The 17563-nt window shown below is 37.6% G+C and overlaps 1 non-coding gene across 1 annotated transcript; it reads right to left on the bottom strand.

Annotated features, from left to right (window-relative positions):
- Window positions 1–7366: 7366 nt before the first annotated feature.
- On the bottom strand, window positions 7367–7474 carry LOC148577030 (small nucleolar RNA R71). The gene has a single exon (XR_015903437.1). It is a non-coding gene; the product is annotated as a small nucleolar RNA R71 (small nucleolar RNA).
- Window positions 7475–17563: the final 10089 nt, after the last annotated feature.

The raw sequence follows: 17563 nt of genomic DNA, 5'->3' as shown, positions 1-17563 counted from the left end.
AAAGGTACTACAAAGTGGCTTCTATTGGCCAACTATCTTCAAGGATGCCAGAGAGTTTGTTCACCAATGCAATGAATGCCAAAGAGCTGGAGGATTGACAAAAAAGAATGAGATGCCTCAAAATTTCATCTTGGAAGTAGAGCTATTTGACCTATGGGGCATTGATTTCATGGGACCTTTTCCCCCTTCTTACTCTTTCAGATACATCTTGGTGGCAGTGGAATATGTCTCCAAGTGGGTGAAGCCATAGCCACAACCACTTGTGATGCACAGATTGTTCTTCAGTTCCTCAAAAAACAGATTTTCACTAGATATGGAGTGCCCAAGGGTCTTGTCAGCGATGGTGGTGGTCACTTCTGCAACAAGAAAATGGAGAAACTCTTCCACAAATATGGAGTAATCCATAAAATAGCCACACCATACCATCCTCAGACCAATGGCCAGGCTGAATTAGCAAATAGAGAATTGAAGAAAATCTTAGAGAAAACAGTGGGAAGCACAATGAAAGATTGGGCCAGGAAGCTAGAAGATACACTCTGGGCATACAGGACAGCTTTTAAAACTCCCATTGGAAAATCCCCATTTCAGCTATTATATGGAAAATCTTGTCACCTCCCGGTAGAGCTTGAACATAAAGCTTTTTGGGCCACTAAACTCCTCAACCTTGACTCTCAAGCAGCAGGAGAAAAGAGGCTGCTACAACTAAATGAGTTGGATGAGTTTAGACTAAAAGCTTATGAGAGTGCCAAGATATACAAGGAAAGAGCTAAGAGGTGGCATGACAAGAAGATCTCAAAGAAAGAGTTCAAGCAAGGTCAGCAAGTGCTCCTGTATAACTCAAGGCTCAAGATCTTCCCTGGCAAGCTCAAGTCCAAGTGGACGGGTCCGTATCTAGTAACAAAAGTCTTTCCCTATGGAAGTCTTGAGTTGCTAGATGAAGCTACACAGAACCACTTCACAGCAAATGGGCACAGAGCAAAGCCTTACTTAGGAGGACAATGGGACAAGGAAAAAGAAGTTCAGAATCTTACTTGAACAAGCATAGAGGATGTCAAGCTAGTGACAATAAAAGAGCGCTTGTTGGGAGGCAACCTAAGTTTGGTTGCATGAGAAAGGAAAAAAGATTTTACATATAAATTGTTGCATGAGAAACAGTGGCAAGGAACTAAGTTTGGTGTTCACACACCAAAGTAAGTTCAAGAGCCCACACATAAGCTTTGCAGATTTACCAATACCTAAAAGGGTTGAACAGCAAGCAACATTTGAGAAGCAGGCAGGAAAATAGCCAACAAATTAAAGAACACTTGCATTACAACTCAAAAGAAACAAACAGAAGGAAGAATGAAAAGCTGCAACCCAACAGGTTGTATTTATACTTGATCCTTGTTGTTGTGTAATGATTGAATTCAGAGAGCCCTTTATGTCTGGCTAAAATGATTATTTAGTTGCAAGTGGAAGTACATGATGAAAAAGAAAGCTATCTGCATAATTTTTGCTTGAAAGTTATCTGCATAATAATTGTCATCATTCATCAACTTGAATGCTTTGTTTTGTTTTCCCTTGCTGTTTGAATAAAAGAGAGATGTTTGGTTTAAAAAAGTAATTGTTCAATGTTGCAAAAGTTAGAATAAAAGTTAGTGGTGGTATATGTGTTTGATTTAATTGATAGCTCATAGAATAACTGCTGCAAAATGACTTGTTACTTGAAGCCTAAGCTAGTTTGCTGCTATTATTTCTCAATTATTGAAGGTCCCTTGAAAATAAACCAAAACAGAAAGAAAAAGAAGAAGAAAAGCCAAAAGTTGGCAAAGAAACAAACAATAAGGCTAGACACCAAGAGCTTGGACTCTAGGACATATGCCTGTGGTGTTTATGTACTAGGATATGCTTGGACAAGTAAGTTCTAAGGAGTATCTCAAAACTTGGCAACTTAGATCAACTGATTTGGGATTGCCAACTGAAAGTCCACAATAAAGAGCAACCTAGCTACAAAACATTTAGTGATCCAAAGAGATGCTGGGCATCAATGATCCTAGGAAGAAAAAGGTGAGCCATGTGTCTGTGGTGAAGAAATGTTGAGTGAAATTAAGCCAAAGGCCACTGCAACATTTGCCACCAAGCCTTCAATAAGTAATAAGCTCTTTATGCAAAAGAGAAAAAGGAAAAACTAACAAGGGAAATGAGCAAAAAGTGAGGAGTTATAGCAGCAACTTTGGTGAACCCTTAAAGAAACATTGTTTGTTTTGACAGCAAGCAATAAATGAGCAACTTTTGATCTGCATAAAACCCCATAGACCAAATTCAACTATCTGCTGAATAAGAACATATAGCCTTATCTATTTCATTCTATCTTCTCTTATGTTTGATGCTTGCTTGGGGACAAGCAAGTTTTAAGTTTGGTGTTGTGATGACAAGTCATCTTAGCCTAGTTTTACTAGCCTTTTTCTTTATTTTTTTTTGGTTTTATGCACTTTCTTACATTCTAAGTAAGTAATTTAGAATGGAAATGCATGACTTCTTTAAATCAAACAACCACCATTTAATTGATGCTAAATCATGAGGTTTAAGCTAAATTTCATTGATTTTTTTATGATTTATAAACCTTGTGAATTTGGTGATACCTTGATTGGTTGTTTTGATTAATTGTAGGTGAAGAAAAGAAGAAAAGAAGAAAACGTGGCCTAAGAAGCGTGGCCCAAGGAAGAAAAAGTGTGGCCAAGGAAGGAAGAAGTGTGGCGCAACAATGAAGGAAAACCATGAAGCTCACTCCAAGAGCACCATGCTCACCAAGAGAGCGCTACATTTTCTCTCAAGGAACCAAGGCACAATGCTCTGCTCACTTTGTGAGCTGAGCACAATATGAGGCCATGAAACAAGGAAAGGAAAGACCAAGCTCAGCTCACCAAGTGAGCATTATCGGGCATGCATCCAAATAAATTCAAGGAAATTGTTTGACAAGTGCATTCTCCAAGATTTGAACCGATGACCAAAGGGGGTTGGGGGAGCGCTAATCACAAGAGGAAATAAGCCAAAAATGGCCAAATGCATCATCCAGGATTCGAACTCAGCACCTAGAGGAAGCAAGGAGTAAGGAACCACAAGAAAACCAAGGAAAAGCTCCAGCGCATGCACTCATCAAGTTTCGAACCAAGGACCCCTCCTTGTGAGCACCAAGGCTCAACTCACTTGGAGAGCTGAGCGCTACCCTTGGTGCATCTCACAAGCACTTTGACACGGGCCAGGGGGAGTGGAGCGCGCATCTTGACACGGTCCAGGGAGGGCAGCGTGCAATAATTTTTCACCAAGGCACCAAGGCAACAATTTTTCAACAATTTGTGAGCTGAGCATTCCCCTGATGCTTCCCCCAACAATTGCACGCTACAAAGGGTCCTCACACTAAGCATCAATGCTCAGCTCCCCACTTGAGCTGAGCATCCCCCTGGAAGCAAATTCTTCATGGGCTGAAAAATCAATCAAAAATCCAATTAAATTCAAATCTTCACCAAATTAAAAGCCCATCCAAATTTCAAAATCCAAGAATAGAAAGTGTATAAATAGGAGCTAATTTGATGTAATTAGGACCTTTTTACCTTTTTTTTTACCTTTTCACCTCTAGACTTTACTTTGAATTTTTCCTTTTAATTTTCATTTTCATTTGGAGCTTTTACTTTTTGAATTTAGATCTTAGAGAATTGGGAAGGAGAATTGATCTCTCTTCTTCCTTGTTCTTGCTTGAGCACTCTTTACTTTTCTTGCTTTGGATCTTGGGTGAAGAATTGAAGAACTTCTGTTTCAATCTTACCTTGAGATCTCTTGTTTACTTTCTCTGCATAATTGAATTTCCATTTCTGTTTACTTTACTGCTTCATCTTCTCTTTAATTCTGCAATTTATTTTTCTTTACTTCTTTTGCAATTTTTCTTGTTGGATCAAGGAAGGATTTGAGATCTAGACTTGTTATCTAGTCTCTTCCACTCCTGAGATCTTCAACCTCTTTTACATTGCTGCAAATTAAGCACAAGTCATTTTCTGTTTACTTTTCAAAGCATTTTACCCTTCTGTTTGAGATCAACTTTAATCCAAATCATCTTCTACTCTTTTGTTTAATGCAATTTATTTGTTCTTGTTTAAATTCTGCAATCCCAATTCCCAATTTCTTTTATAATTCAAGCAAATTTACATTTCTTGCACTTTAAGTTTTAGCCATTTACATTTCTTGCAATCTAAGTTTTTGCAATTTACTTTACTTGTTCTTTAAGATTCAGCACTTTTACTTTCCTGTTCTTTAAAATACTGCAATTCTCCCCTCTCCCTTTACATTTAAGCAATTTAGTTTCTGCAAATTACAACCAACTCAACCAATACTTGATTCGCTTGACTAAATCAACCACTAAACTAAAATTGCTCAATCCTTCAATCCCTGTGGGATCGACCTCACTCATGTGAGTTATTATTACTTGATGCGACCCGGTACACTTGCCGGTGAGTTTTGTGTTGGATCGTTTTCCACACATCAGGTCATACATATATACATAGGGGCAATTTTGTAATGTTTGCCCATTGGCCCTACCTAGGGACAAAATTTTTAAGATAAGTATTTTGGTTCATATCATAAATATTTTTCTAGTCAATCCTATATTTTTATTTTTCTCATATGCAGTACCAGATGATGCATGAGCATCCTTAGTTATTTTGTTTAGTATTTCTTTCAATAAAGTTAATGAATTATTTGTTATAATTGAGATTTTCAATTCTTTAATCAATATTTCTTGAAGTTGCTTTGAGTTTTGGTATATGTAGGTAAGTGTTGAAAATAAGCAAGAATAAAGATGAAAAGAAGCAAGCAAAAGAAGCACTAGAAGCAAAGAGGAAGAGAGGCTAGGAACCAAGACACTAAGAGACAGAGGAAGAAAGAACCAAACAGAGAGCTTTCTGAACCAAAGATGCAACAAAGAAAGCCCCTGGAATGTCCAAGCAAGGCCATGCATTATACAGAAGGAGTGGTTCATATAACGCATTAAATTTCACACCTCTAGTGGTCAAGAAGAATACCATGCATTATATGCATGGAATGGTGTGTATAATGCACCAAAATACCCCCTCCAGTAGCAAAAAAAAGCCCATGTGTTATACACATGGCATTTGGCATATAACATGAGAATTTCTGCGTATAACGCACAGACTAAACCCCTCTGACTTTTTTATACTCCAATGAGTATAACTTGAGCTATAGAGGTCTAAATAAAGTGGTTAGTGGCATTAGAAAGCTAACATCTAGAGCTTTCCAATGATATATAATAGTTTATAGTGAACATGTATCTAGCACAACCTCCTCCTTGCATGAATTCTTGCGTTATACTTGGGAATTCCCGCGTTATACATGAGAATTCTTGCGTATAATGCCTAATCCAAACAGAGGCCAAGAATCCCAAATTGAAGGCCTTGCGTATAACTCAAGAAGCATGCGCATAACGCATGGTATTGGCCCAACTCTCAAAGCTTTGGATCCTTCACTAATCCTTCCTAATCCTACACTAATATCTCTGATGAGCGGATAATTTATACGCTTTTTGGCATTATTTTTAGGTAGTTTTTAGTAGGATCTAGCTATTTTTTAGTATATTTTTATTAGTTTTTGTGCAAAATTCACATTTCTGGACTTTACTATGACTTTGTGTGTTTTTCTGTGATTTCAGGTATTTTCTGGCTGAAATTGAGGGACCTGAGCAAAAATCTGATTCAGAGGCTGAAAAAGGACTGCAGATGCTGTTGGATTCTGACCTCCATGCACTCGAAATGGATTTTTTTGAGCTACAGAATCCCAATTGGTGCGCTCTCAATTGCGTTGGAAAGTAGACATCCTGGGATTTTCAGAAATATATAATAGTCCATACTTTGCCCGAGTTTTGATGACGCAAACTAGCGTTTAAACGCCAACTTCCTGCCCTATTCTGGCGTTAAACGCCAAAATTGAGTTACAAGCTGGAGTTAAACGCCCAAACTGGCACCAAAGCTGGCGTTTAACTCTAAGAAGAGTCTCTACACGTGAAAGCTTCAATGCTCAGCCCAAGCACACACCAAGTGGGCCCCGAAAGTGGATTTCTACACTATCTGCACTTAGTTACTTATTTTCTGTAACCCTAGCTACTAGTTTAGTATAAAAACTACTTTTAGTGATTTATTTTACGTCATCTTTTGACCATCCTTGATCAGTTTTATGCTATCATAGACTATTGTACACGTTTAGGGGGCTAGCTTCACGACCATGCCTGGACCTTCACTACTTATGTATTTTCAACGGTGGAGTTTCTACACCTCATAGATTAAGGTGTGGACCTCTGCTATTCCTCATGAATTAATGCAAAGTACTATTATTTTTCTATTCAATTCAAGCTAATTCTTATTCTAAGATATCCATTCACACCCAAGATCATGATGAATGTGATGATTATGTGACACTCATCACCATTCTCACCTATAAATCCGTGCCTGACAACCACTTCCGTTCTACATGAAAAAGAGCTTGAATGCATATCTCTTAGCCTCCTGGTTCACGATCAGAGTCTTCGTGGTATAAGCTAGAATCAATTGGCAGCATTCTTGAGATCCGGAAAGTCTAAACCTTGTCTATGGTATTCCGAGTAGGATCTGGGATGGGATGACTGTGACGAGCTTCAAACTCGCGAGTGTTGGGCGTAGTGACAGACGCAAAAGGATCAATGGATCCTATTCCAACATGAGTGAGAACCAAAAGATGATTAGCCGTGCGGTGACAGCACATTTGGACCATTTTCACTGAGAGGACAGACGGTAGCCATTGACAACGGTGATCCCACAACATACAGCTTGCCATGGAAAGGAGTATGAATGATTGAATGAAGACAGTAGGAAAGCAGAGATTCAGAAGGAACAAAGCACAACCCTCTGGAGAGGACCTGACAGAAATTTTTGAAAAAGAAAGAGACATGGCCGAACCCAATAACAATGGTGGAGATGCAAGGAAGATGCTTGGTGACTTTATTGCACCCTCTTCTAATTTCTATGGAAGAAGCATCTCAATTCCTACCATTGGAGCAAACAACTTTGAGCTTAAGCCTCAATTAGTTTCTCTAATGCAACAGAATTGCAAGTTTCATGGACTTTCAATGGAAGATTCTCATCAATTCTTAGCTGAATTCTTGCAAATCTGTGACACTGTCAAGACCAATGGAGTTGATCCCGAGGTCTACAGGCTTATGCTTTTCCCTTTTGCTGTAAGAGACAGAGCTAGAACATGGTTGGATTCACAACCTAAGGAAAGCCTGAACTCTTGGGAAAAGCTAGTCATTGCTTTCCTGACCAAATTCTTTCCACCTCAAAAGATGAGCAAGCTTAGAGTGGAAATCCAAACCTTCAGACAGAAGGAAGGTGAGTCCCTCTATGAAGCTTGGGAAAGATATAAGCAATTGATCAAAAGGTGTCCTACTGACATGCTTCCAGAATGGAGCATCATATGTATATTCTATGATGGTTTATCTGAGTTGTCAAAAATGTCATTGGACCATTCTGCAGGAGGATCTCTTCATCAGAAAATCCCTGTAGAAGCTCAGGAACTCATTGAAATGGTTGCAAATAACCAGTTAATGTATACCTCTGAGAGGAGTCCTGTGAACAATGGGATGCCTCAGAAGAAGGGAGTTCTTGAAATTTATACTCTGAATGCCATATTAGCTCAGAACAAAATATTGACTCAGCAAGTCAATATGATTTTTCAGAGTCTGAATGAATTGCAAGCTGCATCCAACAGTACTAAAGAAGCATATTCTGAAGAAGAAGCTTATGATCCTGAGAACCCTGCAATGGTAGAGGTGAATTACATGGGAGAACCCTATGGAAACACCTATAATCCTTCATGAAGAAATCATCCAAATTTCTCATGAAAGGACCAACAGAAGCCTCAACAAGGCTTCAATAATAATGGTGGAAAAAATAGGTTTAGCAATAGCAAGTCTTTTCCATCATCTTCTCAGCAACAGATAGAGAAATCTGAACAGAGCCATTTTGGCCTGGCAACCATAGTCTCTGATCTATCCAAGATAACACTAAGTTTCATGAATGAAACAAGGTCCTCCATTAGAAATTTGGAGGCACAGGTGGGTCAGCTGAGTAAGAAGATTACTAAAACTCCTCCTAGTACTCTCCCAACCAATACAGAAGAAAATCCCAAGAGAGAGTGCAAGGTCATAACCATAACCAACATGGCCGAACCTGGAGAGAGTGAGGAGGATGTGAGTCCCAATGAGAAAAGCCTCATGGGACATCCTCTGGACAGAAAGGAGTTTCCCTTTAAGGAACCAAAGGAATCTGAGGCTCATACAGAGACCATAGAGATTCCATTGAACTTCCTTCTGCCATTCATGAGCTCTGATGAATATTCTTCCTCTGACGAGGATGAAGACATCACTGAAGAGCAAGTTGCTAAGTATCTAGGAGCAATCATGAAGCTGAATGTCAAGTTATTTGGTAATGAGACTTGGGAGGATGAACCCCCCTTGTTCACCAATGAACTGAATCCATTAATGAGGCAGACATTACCACAGAAGAAACTGGATCCTGGAAAATTCTTCATACCTTGTACCATAGGCACCATGACCTTTGAGAAGGCTCTATGTGACCTGGGAACAAGGATAAACATCATGCCACTCTCTGTAATGGAGAAACTGGGAATCTTTGAGGTACAAACTGCAAGAATCTCACTAGAGATGGCAGACAAATCAATGAAACAGGCTTATGAACTAGTAGAGGATGTGCTAGTGAAGGTTGAAGGCCTTTACATCCCTGCTGACTTCATAATCCTAGACACTGGGAAGGATGAGGATGAATCCATCATCCTTGGCAGACCCTTCCTAGCCACAGCAAAAGCTGTGATTGATGTTGACAGAGGAAAGTTGGTCCTTCAGTTGAATGAGGACTACCTTGTATTCAAGACTCAAGGTTCTCTTTCTGTAACCATGGAGAGGAAGCATGAAAAGCTTCTCTCAATACAGAGTCAAACAAAACCCCTACATTTAAACTCTAAGTTTGGTGTTGGGAGGCCACAACCAAACTCTAAGTTTGGTGTTGAGAGGCCCCAACCCTGCTCTGATTATCTGTGAGGCTCCATGAGAGCTCACTGTCAAACTATTGACATTAAAGAAGTGCTTATTGGGAGGCAACCCAATGTTAATTAATTATATATATTTATTTTCCATTTTTATTTTATGTTTTCTTTAGGTTGATGATCATGTGAAGTCATAAAAACAACTGAAAAATCAAAAACAGAATGAAAAACAGCAATAAAAACAGCTCACCCTGGAGGAAGAGCTTACTGGCGTTTAAACGGCAGTAAGAAGCATCAGACTGGCGTTTAACGCCAGAAAGAAGTATCAAGCTGGCATTAAACGCCAAAAACAGGCTACAGCTTGGCGTTTAACGCCAGAAACAAGCAGCAGTCTGGCGTTAAACACCAGGATTGCACTCTATGGGCGTTTACACGCCTAAATAGAGTAGGGATGATAAGTCCTTGACCCCTCAGGATCTATGGACCCCACAGGATCCCCACCTACCCCACCTCTCTCTCTCTCTCTCTCTCCCACCTTTTAATAACACTCTTCCCCAAATACCCTTCACCAATCACCTCCATATCTCTTTCCCAAATACCCTTCACCAATCACCTCCATATCTCTTCCCAAATACCCTTCACCAATCACCTCATTCACTTTTCTCCAAAAACCCCACCTACCTCTAAATTCAAAATTCTTTCCCTACCAAACCCAACCCTAATACACGAAACCTAACCCTCCCCCCACCCCTATATAAACCCCTCACCACTCCTTCATTTTCACACATTACAACCACTACTTCTATCCCTTGGCCGAACCACATATCTCCCTCTATCTCCTCCATTTTCTTCATTTTTACTACTTTCTTTCTTCTTTTGCTCAAGGACGAGCAAACCTTTTAAGTTTGGTGTAGTAAAAGCATTGCTTTTTGTTTTTCCATAACATTAATGGCACCTAAGGCTAGGGAAACCTCAAGAAAGAGGAAAGGAAAGGCAATTGCTTCCACCTCTGAGTCATGGGATATGGAAAGATTCATCTCAAAGGTCTATCAAGACCACTTCTATGAAGTTGTGGCCAATAAAAAGGTGATCCCTGAGGTCCCTTTTAAGCTCAAAAAGGGCGAATATCCGGAGATCCGACAAGAGATTAGAAGAAGAGGATGGGAAGTTCTCTCCAATCCTATTCAACAAGTCAGAATCTTAATGGTTCAAGAGTTCTATGCAAACGCATGGATCACTAGGAACCATGATCAAAGTATGAACCCGAACCCAAAGAATTGGCTTACAATGGTTCGGGGGAAATACTTAGATTTCAGTCCGAAAAATGTAAGGTTGGCGTTCAACTTGCCAATGATGCAAGAAAACGCACGCCCCTACACTAGAAGGGTCAACTTTGATCAAAGGTTGGACTAAGTCCTCATGGACATATGTGTGGAAGGAGCTCAATGGAAAATTGACTTAAGAGGCAAGCCGGTTCAATTGAGAAGGCATGACCTTAAGCCTGTGGCTAGAGGATGGTTGGAGTTCATCCAACGCTCTATCATTCCTACTAGTAACTGATCTGAAGTAACTGTGGATCGGGCCATCATGATCCATAGTATCATGATTGGGGAGGAAGTGGAAGTTCATGAGATTATACCTCAAGAACTCTACAAGGTGGCTGACAAGTCCTCCACTTTGGCAAGGTTAGCCTTTCCTCACCTCATTTGTCACCTCTGCAATTCGGCTGGAATTGTCATAGAGGGAGACATCCTCATTGAAGAGGACAAGCCCATCACTAAAAAGAGGATGGAGCAAACAAGAGAGCCCACTCATGGACCTCAACAAGAGCATGAGGAAATTCCTCATCATGAAATCCCTGAGATGCCTCAAGGGATACACTTTCCTCCACAAAACTATTGGGAGCAAATTAATACCTCCCTAGGAGAATTAAGTTCCAACATGGGACAACTAAAGGTGGAGCACCAAGAGCATTCCATCCTCCTCCATGAAATTAGAGAAGATCAAAGAGCTATGAGGGAGGAGTAACAAAGGCAAGGAAGAGACATAGAGGAGCTCAAGAGCACCATTGGTTCTTCAAGAGGAAGAAGATGCCACCCTCACTAAGGTGGACCCGTTCCTTAATCTCCTTGTCTATTTATTTTTTTCTGTTTTCGTTCTCTATGCTTTATGTTTATCTATGTTTGTGTCTTTATTACATGATCATTAGTGTTTAAGTGTCTATGCCTTAAAGCTATGAATGTCCTATGAATCCATCACCTTTCTTAAATGAAAAATATTTTAACCACAAAAGAACAAGAAGTACATGATTTCGAATTCATCCTTGAAATTAATTTAATTATTTTGATGTGGTGACAATACTTTTTGTTTTATGAATGAATGCTTGAACAGTGCATATGTCTTTTGAATTTGTTGTTTATGAATGTTAAAATTGTTGGCTCTTGAAAGAATAATGAAAAAGGAAAAATGTTATTGATAATCTGAAAAATCATAAAATTGATTCTTGAAGCAAGAAAAAGCAGTGAAGAACAAGGCTTGTGAAAAAAAATGGCAAAAATAAAAGAAAAAAAAAGAATAAGAAAGAAAAAGAAAAAGCAAGCAGAAAAAGCCAAGAGCTCTTTAAACCAAAAGGCAAGAGCAAAAAGCCAGTAACCCTTTAAACTAAAAGGCAAGGGTAAAAAGGATCCAAGGCTTTGAGGATTAATGGATAGGAGGGCCCAAAGGAATAAAATTCTGGCCTAAGCAGCTAAATCAAGCTGTCCCTAACCATGTGTTTGTGGCGTGAAGATGTCAAGTCAAAAGCTTGAGACTGAGCGGTTAAAGTCGTGATCCAAAGCAAAAAGAGTGTGCTTAAGAACCCTGGACACCTCTAATTGGGGACTCTAGCAAAGCTGAGTCACAATCTGAAAAGGTTCACCTAGTTAGGTGTCTGTGGCATTTATGTATCCGGTGGTAATACTGGAAAACAAAGTGCTTAGGGCCACGACCAAGACTCATAAAGTAGCTGTGTTCAAGAATCAACATACTGAACTAGGAGAATCAATAACACTATCTAAATTCTGAGTTCCTATAGATGCCAATCATTCTGAACTTCAAAGGATAAAGTGAGATGCCAAAACTGTTCAGAGGCAAAAAGCTACTAGTCCCGCTCATCTAATTTGAGCTAAGTTTCATTGATATTTTGGAATTTATAGTATATTCTCTTTTTTTTATCCTATTTGATTTTCAGTTGCTTGGAGACAAGCAACAATTTAAGTTTGGTGTTGTGATGAGCGGATAATTTAGGTAGTTTTTATTAGGATCTAGCTACTTTTTAGTATATTTTAATTAGTTTTTATGAAAAATTCACATTTCTGGACTTTACTATGAGTTTTTGTATTTTTTTGTAATTTCAGGTATTTTCTGGCTGAAATTGAGGCGCTTGAGCAAAAATCTGATTCAGAGGCTGAAAAAGGACTGCAGATGCTGCTGGATTCTGACCTCCCTGCACTCGAAATGGATTTTTTGGAGCTACAGAAGCCCAATTGGCGCGCTCTCAATTGCGTTGGAAAGTAGACATCCTGGGCTTTCCAGAAATATATAATAGTTCATACTTTGTTCGAGTTTTGACGATGCAAACTGGCGTTCAAACGCTAACTTCCTGCCCTATTCTGGCGTTAAACGCCAGAACTGAGTTACAAGCTGGAGTTAAATGCCCAAACTGGCACCAAAGCTAACGTTTAACTCCAAGAAGAGTCTCTACACGTGAAAGCTTCAATGCTCAGCCCAAGCACACACCAAGTGGGTCCCGGAAGTGGATTTCTGCACTATCTACACTTAGTTACTTATTTTCTGTAACCCTAGCTACTAGTTTAGTATAAAAACTACTTTTAGTAATTTATTTTCTGTCATCTTTTGACCATTCTTGATCAGTTTTATGCTATCATAGACTATTGTACACGTTTAGGGGGCTAGCCTCACGGCCATGCTGGACCTTCACTACTTATGTATTTTCAACGGTGGAGTTTCTACACCTCATAGATTAAGGTGTGGAGCTCTGCTGTTCCTCATGAATTAATGCAAAGTACTATTATTTTTCTATTCAATTCAAGCTTATTCTTATTCTAAGATATCCATTCGCACCCAAGAACATGATGAATGTGATGATTATGTGACACTCATCACCATTCTCATCTATGAATGTGTGCCTGACAACCACTTCCATTCTACATGAAAAAAAAGCTTGAATGCATATCTCTTAGCCTCCTGGTTTACGATCAGAGTCTTCGTGGTATAAGCTAGAATCAATTGGCAGCATTCTTGAGATCCGAAAAGTCTAAACCTTGTCTGTGGTATTCCGAATAGGATCTGGGATGGGATGACTGTGACGAGCTTCAAACTCGCGAGTGTTGGGCGTAGTGACAGACGCAAAAGGATCAATGGATCCTATTCCAACATGAGTGAGAACCGACAGATGATTAGTCGTGCGGTGACAGCGCATTTGGACCATTTTCACTGAGAGGACGGACGGTAGCCATTGACAACGGTAATCCCCCAACATACAGCTTGCCATGGAAAGGAGTATGAATGATTGAATGAAGATAGTAGGAAAGCAGAGATTCAGAAAGAACAAAGCATCTCCATACGCTTATCTGAATTCCCACCAATGAATTACATAAGTATTTCTATCTTTATTTTATATTTTATTTATATTTTAATTATCAAAACCTCATTACCATTTGAATCTTCCTGACTGAGATTTACAAGATGACCATAGCTTGCTTCAAGCCGACAATCTCCGTGGGATCGACCCTTACTCACGTAAGGTTTATTACTTGCACGACCTAGTGCACTTGCTGGTTAGTTGTGCGGAGTTGTGAAAAGGAGTTGAGATTACAATCATGCGTACCAAGTTTTTGGCGCCGTTGAGATCACAATTTCGTGCACCACTCTCCAATTTCAAGTGTTTTGTTGGCCCAAGATTGAAGTTTCAAGCCCATGATTTCAACTAAGCAAGGCACCAACTTTTGAATTTTAATTACAAGGAAGATCATTAGCTAATTAAGAGTCATTAATACTTAATTAATTAGATTGAATTGGATTTAGTTTCTTTTTGAATTAGTTTGAATTCTGAATCAGTTTTTTTAGGGTTAGTATAAAAAGGAAAGAGACACACATGTGCTTCTCTGCCTTCAGTCATTTTCAATTCATTGTCTTTGATTTTCAAAGACACTATGAGTCACTAATCTCCTCGGTTAAGGTTAGGAACTCTGCTAATTCTAATAGATTAATGTTATAGCTTTTCCACTTTTGATTAATGCATTGATGTTTTCTTAAGAAAGAGTTTTCGTTCTTCATCACAAGGGTTTGAATGTATTGGAAAACAATTCTAATATGACTTGAATTCTCTTAACATCTTAGAAAAGTTGATTATTACAATTAAGCTTGAAAACTTATTCTCATGATTATTTAAGTTCTAAAATTGGGCTTGATAAGTGACATCGAATCAACTTGGTTTAGCTCTTAAGAATTGTGTGATGTTAAATCAGTGAACGTACCTCACCTCTTATCATAATCAATTGATCAAGGAATTGACGGTTTATTAAGAAAAGAGAAATTGAATTACTAAGGGATTGGAATTTGGTTATTTATGATTTGCCATAGATACACCTTGTATGATCAAAGTAAAGAGTGAAAAGCATTCTTCCTGAAGTTTTAACATCTTTGGAACCTTAACTCTTTTAATCATATCACCTCTTCAATCATTTACAACTTGCTTCTATTTAAATTCACTGTTTTATGATGATTGTCTCTGAAACTCTAGTTTTTTTATTGTCTAATTAGAATAATCAATTAATCATTGTTTCTTAGTCCTTTAATCCTCGGGGGAACAATAACTCACTTACCATGATATTACTTGATACGATTCGGTGCACTTGCCGAGTTATGATTTTGCAAATTTTGCATCACCGGATAGACTTAAGTCTGTACAATTAATTATAATGCCGGTACGTGTTTTTTCACAAATAATTATATTTTGGCACTCCAATTAATTTTTCAAGTTAGATTTTCAAAGTAATTTTTCAAACTATAAATTTTAAATTTCTAACCCTCTTAGTTCACTTTTAATTAATTAATTTTCTATTATTTATTTTTTTCCGGGTCTTACAGTAGAGATGTATGTTAATTTGCTAAAAATAAGTTGCAAAAGGAGCAAGAAAATAACAGTAGCAATGAAAAAACTACTACAATATACATGCATGATAAGTCTGGAGAGAAAAAGTCTTCTAAAGTAGAACAAGAGCAAGTTAAACAAGGACCAGCTAAAGCTCACATAACAATATGTGAAATAAGAAGACCATCATGGAATACTGACTATGTCATAACTTTCCATGATGCATATTGTTTTGTGACCGAAGATAAAGAATCATCAACTTTTCAAGAGGCTATAAAAAGTTCGGATTTTTTTATGGATGACACCATGCAAGGAGAAATGAAAGTACTATGCAAAAATAAGATGTGAGAGCTTGTCCCACTCCCAAATGGAAGAAAAGTCATTGGTAACAAATGGGTCTATAAAATAAAGAGTGACAGTCATGACCAAATAGAATGTTACCGTGCAAGATGGGTAGTGAAGAGATTTGCTCAGAAAGAAAGTATTAATTTCAATGAAATATTTTTTTTCTATAGTCAAAATTTCTAAAATTAGAGTAGTTTTTGATATACGTGTTGTGTATGATTTACATCTAGAGAAACTAGATGTGGAGACTGTCTTTTTTCACGATGAACTTGATGAAGAAATATATATGCTCCTACTAGAAGGCTTTAAAGAACCAGAAAAAGAAAACTTAATTTGCAAGTTAATCAAATATTTGTACAGTTTAAAGCAGGTACTGAGATGTTGTCACAAGAGATTTGATTCTTTCATTATTAGCCTTAATTACCACAGACTTCATTCAAACTATTGTACTTATTACAAAAGGTCTAATAATGATGATTTTATCTTTCTGCTATTGTACGTGGATGACATGGTGGTAATAAGTCCAACAAATATTGTGTCGAGGAACTAAACGCTCAGTTAGCTAGGGAATTTGATGTGAAAGATTTGAGATTAGCAGACAAGATTTTAGTGATGCAGATTTGTTGAGACAAAAAAGATAGAAAGATTTAGATATCCCAAGAAAATTATTTGAGAAAGGTTTTGCGGTTCTTCAACATGAAACTATGCAAGAATGTAAGTCAATATCTACCCCACTTCCTATCAATTTTAAATGATATTCTGAGATGTATCTTAGTAATAAAGTAGAGAAGATAAAAATGTCTCAAGTACCGTATGCATCTGCCGTGGAAATCTTTGTGTACGTCATGATTTGCACTAGACCAGATATTACTAAATTAGTTGGGATGGTTAGCAAAGAAACCTCTAATGTTACTTTATGTTTTAGAAGATCTGAATATATCGTCAAATGATATGTTGACTCGAATTTTGTAGTAATCTGGACAAAAAAAAATCTACTATAAACTATGTGTTCACACTTACAGGAGGTGCAATCTGGTTATCAAAAGTGCAAGTTATTGTAGCATTATCAACTATAGAAGCTGAATATGTGGCAGCTACACAATCTTGTAAGAAAGCAATTTAGTTGCAAAGGTTAATAGAGGAACTTGGACACAATTAGGGTATGATTTCAATAGTTTGTGATAGTTAGAGTGTCTTGCACATTACAAGGAATCCAGCCTTTCACTCAAGAATGAAACACATAGGCATTCAATATCATTTTGTTCGTGAAATAGTATAGGAATGAAAATTGCATATATGCAGAAAATTCACACCAACGATAATCTTGCAGATATCATGACATAGCTAATCAATACAGATAAATTTGATTGGTGCAAATCTTTTCTTGGCTTATTGAAAATATGAGCAACATGAATACACCAAAAGAATAATTTGAGTATGAGATTGTGAAAAGAAGAAGCAATATTTTTCTTTTTAGTTTGAAGTCAATAAAAATGGCTAGAAGTTACAAGCGGAACAAGTTGGAGTTTGAAGAAAACTAAAGAATATTATAAAACTTTAACTAGAGTCTAAGTATAATGCTACAACTTGATCAACTTGAAGATAATACACATACATAGCATATGGAAGTCTAGAATATCCAGTAGTAGTTTTTTACCAAAGTTAAAATTGGATAAGATATCTTAGTTGTAATCTTTGACTTAGTCAAAGAATGAGTTGTTACATAATCATGTGTTAAGAACAAGTTTTAAATGATGTTAAGATTAAGTTGATCAACTTGATATCATGATAATTTAAACAAGTAGTGATTTATTTGTTTTTTTATCACTACTTCTATAAAACTATATATAGATGCTTAAAACATTTGCTAATGTATGTTGTGTTGCATGCATAGAATTAGCGAGTAAAAATTAAAAAAAAATAGTAAAATTTCTCGTATATGTAATTTTTTTGCATGAGTTTTCATAATATATAAAAGAATATTAT

This window comes from Arachis ipaensis, chromosome B1, assembly GCF_059453495.1.
Source record: "Arachis ipaensis isolate K30076 ecotype BB chromosome B1, ASM5945349v1, whole genome shotgun sequence".
NCBI classification, from domain to species: domain Eukaryota; kingdom Viridiplantae; phylum Streptophyta; class Magnoliopsida; order Fabales; family Fabaceae; genus Arachis; species Arachis ipaensis.
This window is presented reverse-complemented; position numbering and strand designations above follow the sequence as displayed.